The following is a 12,071-nucleotide window of genomic DNA, read 5'->3' as shown; positions in this document are numbered from 1 at the left end:
GTTAATACACACTTCCAATGTTACTTTCTGTTACTGCGGTAGGATCTGGACCAAGGTAGAGCAAGTGAAAAAGAAAAGGAAGACATAGAAGTAAATAGAAAAAAGGCATGGTGATTTAATGTCTATATAGTCATTGGGAATGAAGTCGGGTATGGCTCCAAGTTCTTAAGCTAGGATCTCGGGGGAATTATTATGCCAATGATTAAAATAAAATAATGTGAGATATGAAGTATATTTCGGAAAAGAGAGAATATGTTGTCAGATCATTGAAAATTAGGTAATTGTTAAAGATCCAACTGGCAGTTAGAGACCCAGGGTGAATGATCCGGGACCAAGTCAGGGCTGAAGGTATATGTAATGAATGTATAAAATATGCAATGACAATTAAATAATAAAATGACTAATGTTGATAACATTTGAAATAGTTAAGCTATAAGGCAGACAAGAGCAATAAATAAATTGCATACACTGGTTTCAGAGATATGGGGAAAATAAGTTAATTGCCCTTCTCTCAGGAAGTTTAAAACTTAGTTGACAGGAAATATATTATTTAAATATTTTATATATATATATAAACACACACACACATAATAAAGATACTAAACTCTCTATAACACATAATAGTGGTATAAATATCTAAAGTGGCTTAGACAAGATTTATGAAAATTAGTGACATGTTAACTAATGCTTAAAAGATGAGTAGGAGCTCTCCTTATGGGGTGGAGATAAGGGGCATTTCTAATACAGCGTAGCGCATGTGCAAAGCTACAGAGGCAGCTAACACTCAGGACATTTAAGTAGTTAGTCAAGCGTGAATGTAGGTTGTATTGGGGAACTGGTGGTAGGTTAGAGAGGCAGTTAAAGAGGAGAATATAGAAAGTCAAGTATGTCATATTTAGGAAATTAAGAAGACATTGAACATTTTTTTAACAGCAGAATGGTAATCATTAGATATTCCTCTTTCCAGATTCTCATCCAGATTTCCCTGTTCTGCCTTCCTGCAGGTTCTGTAGTCCTGAATTCCTTGTGCATGCCATACATATTATTACCTTAAACTGAACCACTTGCTGTCTCTAACATTGCTCAAAAAATATACTTTAATGCCTTGAAATAAATGTTGTGTCAAATATTGTCTCAAATACCATTTGGTCTCTTTGTTTTAAATGCTATTATTTCTCTGTTTCAATTGTATATACGACAAACCAATTTCATGCAATAACTTTTGGAGATGGCACTCTTCTCCAATGTGAATATACTTTGCAAAATAAATTCTGTGAAGATTATCTACAAAATATATAGCAATGCCTTTTTCAAACCATATGGGAGAAAATGAGAATTTGAAGAGTCTCCTTTGATAATCATCCTTTATTAAAAAAATTGAAATGTCCTTATGTTTGTTTGTTTGTTGTCCCTCAAATGTAGCCTGATTTCAGACGTTGAGTTAAAATTATTAGTGTATCTCTTTGTGAGATTTTCTATTTGGCTGTTTTCTACTTATCACACAAAGATTGCATCAACTGAGCCATTCATTTAATGTATAATTGGGATGATCAGCAAAGTAAGTGTGCTTCAAAGCAACGAGATAAAAGTCCAATAATTTACAAATAGGAGAAGAAAGTGGATTGTAAAAATAGTAATTTTGATGTGATTTCTTAAGTGTGCCTAAAACTTAGGATGAAATTAATTGACCAGTAATTTTGTCAGGTATAAGAACAATACAGGATTCCAATTTACAAACAACCGAAATTCCTGTTTGTGTAACAAATACATCATCCCTTCAAATTAATTTTTTTTTATTAATAATGGAAAAAGGGATTAGTGACAAAAAGAAATATATTCCTGTATTAGGTTCATTGTTGACTTTACATATCTTATTTCATTAATTATTTCATAGTATAGGTATTAGTATTTTAAAATACCCAAATGGCATCCCAAAAGGTTGATTTATATATCTTTATTACTGACGGAATAGTGTGAAATGTCACAGGCTCTAAAACCACTTTCCCTTTTATATTTCACTTCACAACTCCAGGCTAATATTAAAATATTTAGTAGAGTCTGATCATTTCCTGCTGGTTGGATTGTATTAAAAATATATTGCTTTATGGGCATAGAAATTAAGTATGTGAACAATCAGGCTTTGTAAGAATATGCCACATGTTAACCTAAGTAAAAGCAATAAAACATAAACAGAATGTGAAGATTTAGGACATTCTCATAATGTATGTTCTTTTTATGAACTAACTGCTCTGTTGTGGATTGTATTGTACAGACCAGAAAAAATACATAATTTTACAGATTTTTTCATGTAGCTTTTAAGATGATAAAACCAAACTAATCTCTAGTTGAGTTTTCATCATAAATCACTTCTAAGGTGAGAAACTACCTAGTGGACTGTTCTGACATCTTAACAATAAAAAAGAGCTTATGACAGGTCTAGGGGGAGGGAGAACTCGTTCCAAAATGTTTTCCAACAGTTAAGCAGTAAATCAAAGACTGACAGGATCCCTAGCCTGCCACATCTTACCATGGTTACACGAAATCTAGATTACAATATAATATGTAATTTTTCCCAATCCTGAATGTGGCCCAGTTGGAAAAAGTTTACCCCTATATGTCTGATTTTAAAAATCCTGGATGAAAGCTTGTTTTCACACAACCATGTAATTTCTAAGAGAATGTCACAACTTTTTCGACAGTCACTTCCTGAAAGCCCAGGAAGTGTTATTCCAGAAAAAAAAAAAAAAAAAAAAGTTGTAGGGTTATTTCTCTTCTCTCATTTAATGATTGTGTTTGTTCATTTGCCCAGATTTTTGGCAATGAATAAATTTAATAATTAAACTGAAATAATAAAATTATTCTACTTCTTTGAAAGGAAATAAAATGTAATACTTTTAAAAGTATGCTAACTTTGTGTATATTATAGAGTAATGCAGTAAAGAGTTTAAGAGAATGTGGGAACTTTATTTTGTATATCAAAAATAACCTAACAGATTTATCTGCAGACTCACTACAACCTATCCATTAAACTGAATTTCTTGTAGAGAAAGCTGTGACCAATTTCAAAGGAAGTTGAATTATGCTGAATATTTGCAAGTGTCATTCATGTAACAGCAATGCCAGATAGGCTTTTCTGGAAAGTGTTACTTTTAAAAGTGTAAGAGTTTCCTTTAAAAAAAAAAAAAAGATTAAAAGAAAAAGAAAACTCAGGCATGTACTCACAGATAATAATCTCTCTTACCTGGAAGAATTACAGGAAAATGAAAAAAAAGAAAAAAGTAAAGATATCCTTGTAATACCATATTCTACAATGCCAACTTATGTCCCTGATATTTGAGTCAATCTTTGAAGACATAGGATAGAAATGCTTTCATTTCCATTTTGTTTTCATTTAAATTAATTTACAAAGTTACTGTTCGTATGAGGTGATCAGGCTATTCTTCTTTAAATGGTGTTGCATATGTGCATTTGCGTACATGCTACCAATACAAAATAAACATAATTGAAATGTATTTATTTATGTATTGGAGTTTATATAATTTGGTCTATAATTTTGCGAATACAGAATAGTCCTCAAACATAATTTATCATTCTGCTAGATAACATATTTTAGTAGAAGACTTCATTAGTTGGTATCTTCATCTTTTTTAGCCCCAGGATTTAAATCAGGTCAAAAATCTCTTAGGATCACAGAGCCCGAAGATTTTCTTGATAAGGTCTGCTATAGATAGGTGATATAAAAGCGACATTTAAAATTAAATTTGTTTTAACTTTGGAATTTAATTTGCTTCTGAAATCAGAATTGAAGTGGTGTCTTAGAGTCATTTATCATGCAAGAGAACAAAGGTGCCCTGTGAAGCAGCAGTTTCACCCTGTAAATGGTAACTGCTTACATCCCAATCTCTGCCTGCATGCTGTAACAGGAACATTATGCCATTCCAGGATAACGTCATTATTTATCATTTTAATACTATTTATGTATTTGCTCATTTCTTTATTTATTTATGTAAAGAATTATTAATAACTGTACTGAACTCATTTGGTCCATCTTGGTAAAACGAATAACAAATTGGTGTTTTGGGGGCGATGTACCATGCAAAATGCTAATGGGATTCCTGAATGGAAGACATCCAGCATGGATCAAGACCTTGCCCATATGTGGGGTTTTTGTCTAAGCAATCTTTTTATAAGCTTTTTATTGCTTCAAGAGCTACCGAAGCAAACAGAGACATATTATTTATTAATTGTGCACCGTTAATAGCGAGGTCTCACCAACTGCCAATCCATATGGACATAAAGCCCTCAGTCCTAAATCTGCCCAGATTAATTTCTTTCAACGGCATCCAACAGTGTGAGGGCAAAGTGAGAACCAGGTTGTGCTCCTGCCTTTTTAAGCCATGCTTGGCAGATTAGTTCACTAGGACTTCTTTACAAGCACAAAAAGCTGCAGTACTTCTCGGTCCTGTCCAGGCTAGAGATTTGCTGAGATGAAGATAAAAGGACTTTAGATCTGTTGTGTTTTTCCTAGATCCTCTCCAAAGCCTGTATAATCCTTTTGTTTCAGAAAACAAAGATTTTTTTTAAAAAAGATAAGAAACATGTTTCAACAAACCCAAACAGCTACAATATCTAATTACATTAAGGAGAACTCTTAGTTGAAAAAGTTAAAAGCTAAAAAAAAAAAAAAAAATAGGTCCAGTTGCAGTTTCAAGAAGTTTGTATTTGTGATTACTGGTTAATTTCAATAATAAAATTCTTTGTGTAAAATATAAAAACTTATTAACCTAATCACCACCACATCCACACACATTGTATATATGTATACAATGTATGCCAAATTTCATTATGTTAATTTTTAATAATTGGGTTATATTCTGGTCTTTTCTAAATTTGCAAGCTAGCATAACATTGCTGGGTGAATATCAGTTCCCAGAAAGGACCCAAATTTAGCTACTTCCAAAGCTATTTTGTGCTGGTTGCCCACTCCCATTTTTACAGAGCAAGTATGATCATTTGAAGAGTCTTGATTTTTCCCTACTCTCTTCTACATAGAATTGAGGTTTTGAGTGTGCATATGTGTAATGTTTTAATAATGAATTCAGCCACAAACTGAAAGCATCTTAGTTGCCCTTTAAGGCAATATCTTCATTCTGCAAACTAGTTGTTCATTAAACTGTTGGAAAACCAACAGCTACTAGTTTGTTCAGTAAGTTTTTAGTACACTGTTGGAAAAGTTAAAACTACTGGATTTGTGAGATGTCTCTGCTCAAATAAGAATTCTTAAACCTGATCTCACTCTCCATGCTGGGAAAAAATAAAACCAAGAGTGATTTTCTTTGTTTTGTTTTGTTTTTAAAGGCATCTGTAGAGAAAAGCTGGGATTCTTAGCAGTAAAAACTATAGATATATTTTAAGATCTAGAACCCTAGTTACTTTAATCTTTTATACTCAGTGCTTAAAGTAGTTAAGTAGGCATATACCCAATAAGAAATGTGTTTGAAGAAGCCTAGTAGGTAAGAAAGAAATCAGTGTGTTAATAGTCACCCTAGCTGCAAATGGTGAGAAATAACTCAGGGCACTTTGCCCAGTTTCTGCACGGGGTTACAAGACCAGGAAAAGTCACTTTCCTTAAGTAACAACCAAGCACTTCAAGTAAGAGCTAGACTTATAGCCTATGGAAATTACTGATTTTCCATAGAAACAATATTTTAAAAGTATTTACTCTGCAATGTTAATACTCCCTTTATATTGCTTTCTGTTTGCTTTCAAGCAAGTCATTGAAATAAGTCACCGCTGCTTCCTGGGGAGTGTTTTGTATTTAAAGTCGGTTCAGTTTTAGTGGTTTTCTAAGCTTTGTATGTTCCACTCTGGAGTAATATTTAATTGCTTCAGTAAACTCACCACAGAAGAACTTGACTGTGCAATTTTTTTTCCTTTTCTTTTGTTATATTTTCTCTTCTTTCATCTTTAATTTTTAAATCCAGGAGGGTTCAACTGCCATTTTGTTAAACACGAAAATTTCTTCTAAGCAATTTGAGAAGGATCTGTCCTTTGACTGCCTTGAGGATGTCAGGCAGCAGCTAGCTGTAGATCTAATGAAAATCTGTCTGTGCATATGCACAAATTGACTAAAGAGAGTACATCAAATGTTAATTCATAGATGCAGAAGTAATATGCAAATAGAGATTCCAAACTTCATTTGGAATCATTTTTAATGAAATAAGTTATTCAGCCCTTACATTTAAGGAAATAATAAAATAATGCCTTGGCTCAGTGCACTGGAATATAGAGTCTCTTCCTCGTAATTCACTGATTGCCAATTTTATTCTTTTTGCCACCAGATGTATTTGAATTTATTGAATTATAAGGACTTTTAAAAAATTCTTAGCTTAGATAAGCTTAATGCTAAAAATTTCTAGTTGTGTACAAATTATGTGTCAATATGTTATACCCATATATAAACCTGTACACACATGAATACAGTACCTCCCCTCATCTTCAGGGAATACATTCCAAGATTCCCAGTGGATGCCTCAAAGTGCAAATAGTACTAAATCTTATATACACAGTGTTTTTGTCTATACATACATACCTATGATAGAATTTAATTTATAAATTAGGCATAGTAAGAGATTAACAATAACTAATAATAAAGTAGAACACTTATAACAATATAATGAAAAAAGTTATATGAATATGGTCTCTCTCTCTCTCAAAACATCTTATGGTGCCATACTCACCTGTTTTTGAACCTTGGTTGACTGAGGATAACTGAAACCACAGAAACTGAAACCATGGATAAGGTGGGGACTACTATATAATCCTGAGACAGATTGCTAATGCAATACAATATTGATACAAATTTGATAAATGTACTACAGCTTCTCCCAGATAAGAGCTTATTAAAAACACATATTTATACCTATAACATTTTGAAAATTGAAAACATATAAATTATGGAATTACATCTGAAATGAATATTAATTATATATGCTTTTACCATAAATTATTTTCAGCTAAAATTTCTGACTATAGAGGAAGACATTTTAAATTATTTTTATCATAGATGAGAATATTTACTATGATAAAAACAATTTATTAGCAATTATTTCATAATTGGCAGTTCCACCAGAAAATTTTGAAATCAAAGAATTCTCCATTGAGCAGCAGGACATTCCTGTAAAATTCCACTAAAGAAACTGTTTTTCCTAATAAAGTGTGCAGACCCCTCATTATTTAAAGAGTTCCATCCTTTTCAAGCAACAGAGTGTAATAATATAAAAAGAAAAACAAAGGAACAATGTGGGAGTGAGCTAGGACACACATTGAGTCAGTTTGTCCAGATTCTGTCTATCCTGCCATCATTTCATGTCCATGTTGACTTGTAATGATTTGCATCAGTTTAAGCAAACTAACCATCACAGCTTGAGTGAAAGAGGTGAAACACTAGGAAAATATGATGTGAATAGGTGAAAAATTCAAAAAACAGGAGAGAAACAATATGGATCTAGGTCAGAGAGATCCCATTAATTTAAGACCTTAATTTTAGACCTTATCTCATAACACCCAATATCAAACAAAAGTGGATGAAATGAAAAAAAAATGTAGTTATAGAAAACTAATCAAGCTGCCCTTGGCATCAGGGGGAATAAATACTTGTTTATTTGTTGTTGTTTTGTTTTGTTTGTTTGTTTTTTACATAGCAAAGCTTTTACTATAGATACAGTATACAACATTCAATGGATTATAGATGTACTAACTTATACCTATGTCATTTATTAATCCATTCATTCATTCTTTAAACAATGAGGCACAACAGCCTCATGTATCAAACTGTAACCTAGATATACAGTGTATCTGTGGAACAAACATGCTAATTATTGATTGTACAGAATAAGATTATCGTTAAGAAAGGCATGTAACAAATATGAATAGGCAACAATTATTACACATAATATTCATCATCCTGAGGTTTTTAGTATAAATTTCTGTTTTAAATGATTCATCTGAATGGCATAATGTAGCCTTAATCTAAATGGTTTAGACAATTGGAAGAGAATACTTATTTAAAATCTATAGAAATTTTATGATTAAATATTTAAAGTACACAATTCTGTGAAGAAAATAAATAACAGCAAGACATTACATAAAAGTTTTTTGAGGAATGAAGATATTAAGTTAATTACTTTTTTGTCATAGTGGAGAAATTTCAAACTCTGGTTATGCTACCATTTTAACATTTATTTCCATTTAGAAATAAGCTGCTTGTATATTTAGCTGCATTAAAGCATAAGATATTACTATAATAAAAGTACAAATTCGAAAGTCATGCCCTTTTCTGAGTTATTAACTTCAAGATTAAAATGGCTTTTTAGTCTGTCAAATTTAAAAACAACTGAAGTAAGAAAGATAAGTGAACAATACACATGAATAAAAATTTAATGGAAATTAAAAAGTGAGAAATATTGATCAATGGAAGATAAAAAAAAAATCTTGACAGAGGAAAAAATAGGCCATAAGTCGTTTTTGATGGCACGCTTATGGTACTTAGCAATGTGTGTATACCCACAAAGGCAAATATAGCACACTAGGCAATTGTAGTGGTGGTGGTTGTAAAAAAGATATGTGCAATTGTAATGTGTTAACACTTAGATAGAATATGTTTTATCAGTGAAATATTTTGTAAGGATATGATAATTTTAATAAAATTATAATTTTCACTCAGTCCAAATATCTGCCAGATAAATAACTCTAGATTTCATAAACTTGTGTGTGTGTTTGTGTGTGTGTGTGTGTGTGAGAGAGAGAGAGAGAGAGAGAGAGACAGAGAGGAGAGATACAGTCAGAAAGAGACAGACAGAGACAGAGAGAAGGTGGGAGTTAAAGGGTGGATAGAACAAATGAGAAAGAGAAAGGAGAGAGACAGAGAGAAAATGCCTGAACCTACTAGTGAATAAGAATATATTGGATATAGCACTAACCAGAGCATAACTATATTCAGTAACATTTAAGTTTCTTCTACTTTTAAGGATGAGGTACAAGTGGCAGAAAGTTGTTTTGATTTGGTCTGCATTCCTGTTGTTGTATTATGTTTATCCTATTCTATTATTTGCTTTCTATATTACTAATGTTCCATTATAGTCTATCCTGGTTTGATAAAATTCCTCATTTAAGATACATGGCATCATCAATCTTTGCTTCCATATTTGCTCAGTGATCACTTTAAGACAAGTTGTTATTGCCAAAGAAGCTTTGCTTCTTCCTAGTACACACTGCAAAATTCCAATGAATTGGACTGCTTACTTAGTAGATAGATGGATTTTTGTGTTATATATTTAGCTCAGCTCTCCAAATTTAAAAATGTCTGCTTGCTTTCTATATGCTGAATTATCTGTCAACCTTCAAAAGGGAGCTTACAGTAACTCTTGGACCAAGAAGGAAGAAAAAGTAATTGCCTGATTTAAATCTAAGGAGACACATTTCTCCTTCCTAAGCAAATGATTTTGTTTAGGTTTCACGCACATCCTTCATATGTTTAACAGGAAATGATCACTTATTTAATGCCCAGGAAGGAATCATTATTTATCTAAATGGGTCATAGTAGTCTCATTCTCTTTACCAATGATAATTTTAGTCCTGATATGCAACATGGTTCTGGTGGATGTCATATGAATTAACTTCTGCAGGGTAGCATTTGAGTGATAATTTATCATTATCACTATGATAAATTCTTTCTTTCTGCTCTTACATTTTATCATCAGAATAGACTCTGTGTTAGACTGTTATTGCAGTGCTATAACAGAACACCTGAGATTGGGTAATATATCCAGAAAAGATGTTTAATTGGCTCACGCTTCTGCAGGCTGTACAAGCATGGTACTGGTATCTACTCAGTTTCTGGGGAGGCCACAGGAAGATTTTACTTATGGCAGAAGGTGAAGTGGGAGTAGGCACATCTCATGGCAAGAGCAGGAGCAAGAGAGAGAGTTGGGGATGGGAGGTGCCGCCCACTCTTAAACAACCACATCTCTCCAGAACTCACTTGCTGTTGCAAGGACAGCATCATGCTATGAGGGATCCACCCCCCATGACCCAAACACCTCCTATCAGGTCTCTGCTCCAACGTTGGGGATTACATTTCAACATGGAATTTGGGTGGGACAACATCTAAACTATGTCAGACTGCATAAGCATATTTCAGTCAAGAGAAAAGCTAACATAATGATGAGAAAAATGTAGAGCTTGCCTACCTCTGTATACAACTGGATATCACTAGGCAGTGCAGTTTATTTAATAATCCTACAGTTGTCCAGTGTCTATTACAACTTCCACAGAAAGTAGGGATGAGTGAATCATATATTGCTACTTCTTTATGAAATAAAATCTTAGCCTGTATAAATGATAAAATGGGAAATTGTAATGAGAAAAGAAGAAAACCTCTTTAGCATCTACTATCAAACTGGTCATCACCTGTATGGAATGTAGCTGATTGCTCCAGCTGGAGCTATTTTATTCCAAAAATACAAACAAAAGACCATTTAGGACAGCTTTAGAATTGGTTATTATGTAGAAATGAGGAGGAAATAAGAACAATTTATCTAGGATCTCCTCTTTCCTTCACGTAATTTGAAGGAGAAGAAAGAGGTAAAGACAAAAGGACTTGGAGCAGTGAAAAATGATACATAATGGTACGTATATGTACCTTGATTATAACTGTTCCTTCAGGTTTTCATTTCTTTGTATAGATAAATCTTCTGATACCATGTTTCTCCAGTGTGAAGAACATTCTTTATAGCACAGGTCTGCTCTTAAAAAATTCTCATTTTTTTGGTCTGAAAAGATATTTAACTTGCTTGCATTGTTGAAATATTTATTCACTGGATATAGAATTTTGAGTTGTCGGTTTCTTTCTTTTCGTACTACTGAAATATCATTCCAGAGTCATCTGGCTTGCAGAGTTTCTCATAGGAACTATTCTGCAATTCTTTACATTTTTCTGTTCCTTGTGTGTTTTTTTCTCTGGCTCCTTCAAATGTTTCCCTTTCCCTTTACTTTTCAGCAGTCTAACTCTAATATATCAAGATATTTCTTTTTGTTGTAGTGCTGGTGGTTATTGTTGTTCTATTTGATATAAATAGATTTCCCTGAGTTTCTTGGATTTTTTATTATGTTTGGAGAACTCAGTCATTATCGCTTCACATATTTTACCTGCCTCATTTTCTATTTCTTCTCTTTTTGCCTTATCGAATTATACATATTGGGCTATTCTGTTTTATTCCACAGCTTTTAGATGTTCTATTTTGATTCTTTCACCCCATGTTTTTTTCTTCACATTTCAGTTTGGTTATTTCTATTGAACTATCTGAAAGTTCACTGAATCTTTTCTCAACTATGTCAAGTCTGTGTAACTGTGATGGACATATTTAAAGAGGTGTTTTTATTTGTGTTTTTATCTCTAATGTAGTAATTTTGTTTGTTTTTTTGCTTGTTTTTTCTAGCATTTCCATTAGGCTAGGCTTCCTCTTATATTTGCCACATCCCTACTAAAATGTCTCATCTATTCATACATATAGTCAATCTTTTCCACTACATCCTTTAACATGTTAATCATAGTTTTTTAAAGTCCTGACATTGTAGTCACCTTGGAGTCTGACATCTGAGTTGTATCTGAATCTGGTCCTATTAATTACTTATCACTTGGCAATGGCTCATATTTCCATATGTTTCTGTATATATTATAAGTTTTATTAAATGCCAAACATTGTTTATTGTTTAATAAAGACTGAAGTAAATAATATTTAATCTGAATATGAACGTTCCTCTTTCTTATACAGGTCATCAGTGTGGAGTGTTGAATCAATCTAGTTAGAAATTGTGCTGAAATTTAATTTTGTTTCTAAAGTTACTGTCAGTAAATTATAGACTCAATTCCTCTACTAATCAACTTCCATTGCCTTATTTGGGGTAGGGCAGAATTGGGGTGCCACACAAATTTTTTCACTGTTTGTGCTCTATCTTCAGCTTTCATCATGCATGCATACCAACACAATAGAAAGATATAGTTCCACATT

This window comes from Trachypithecus francoisi, unplaced genomic scaffold (assembly GCF_009764315.1).
Source record: "Trachypithecus francoisi isolate TF-2019V2 unplaced genomic scaffold, Tfra_2.0 Lachesis_group15, whole genome shotgun sequence".
Taxonomy (NCBI): domain Eukaryota; kingdom Metazoa; phylum Chordata; class Mammalia; order Primates; family Cercopithecidae; genus Trachypithecus; species Trachypithecus francoisi.
Note: the sequence above shows the minus strand (reverse complement) of the source record.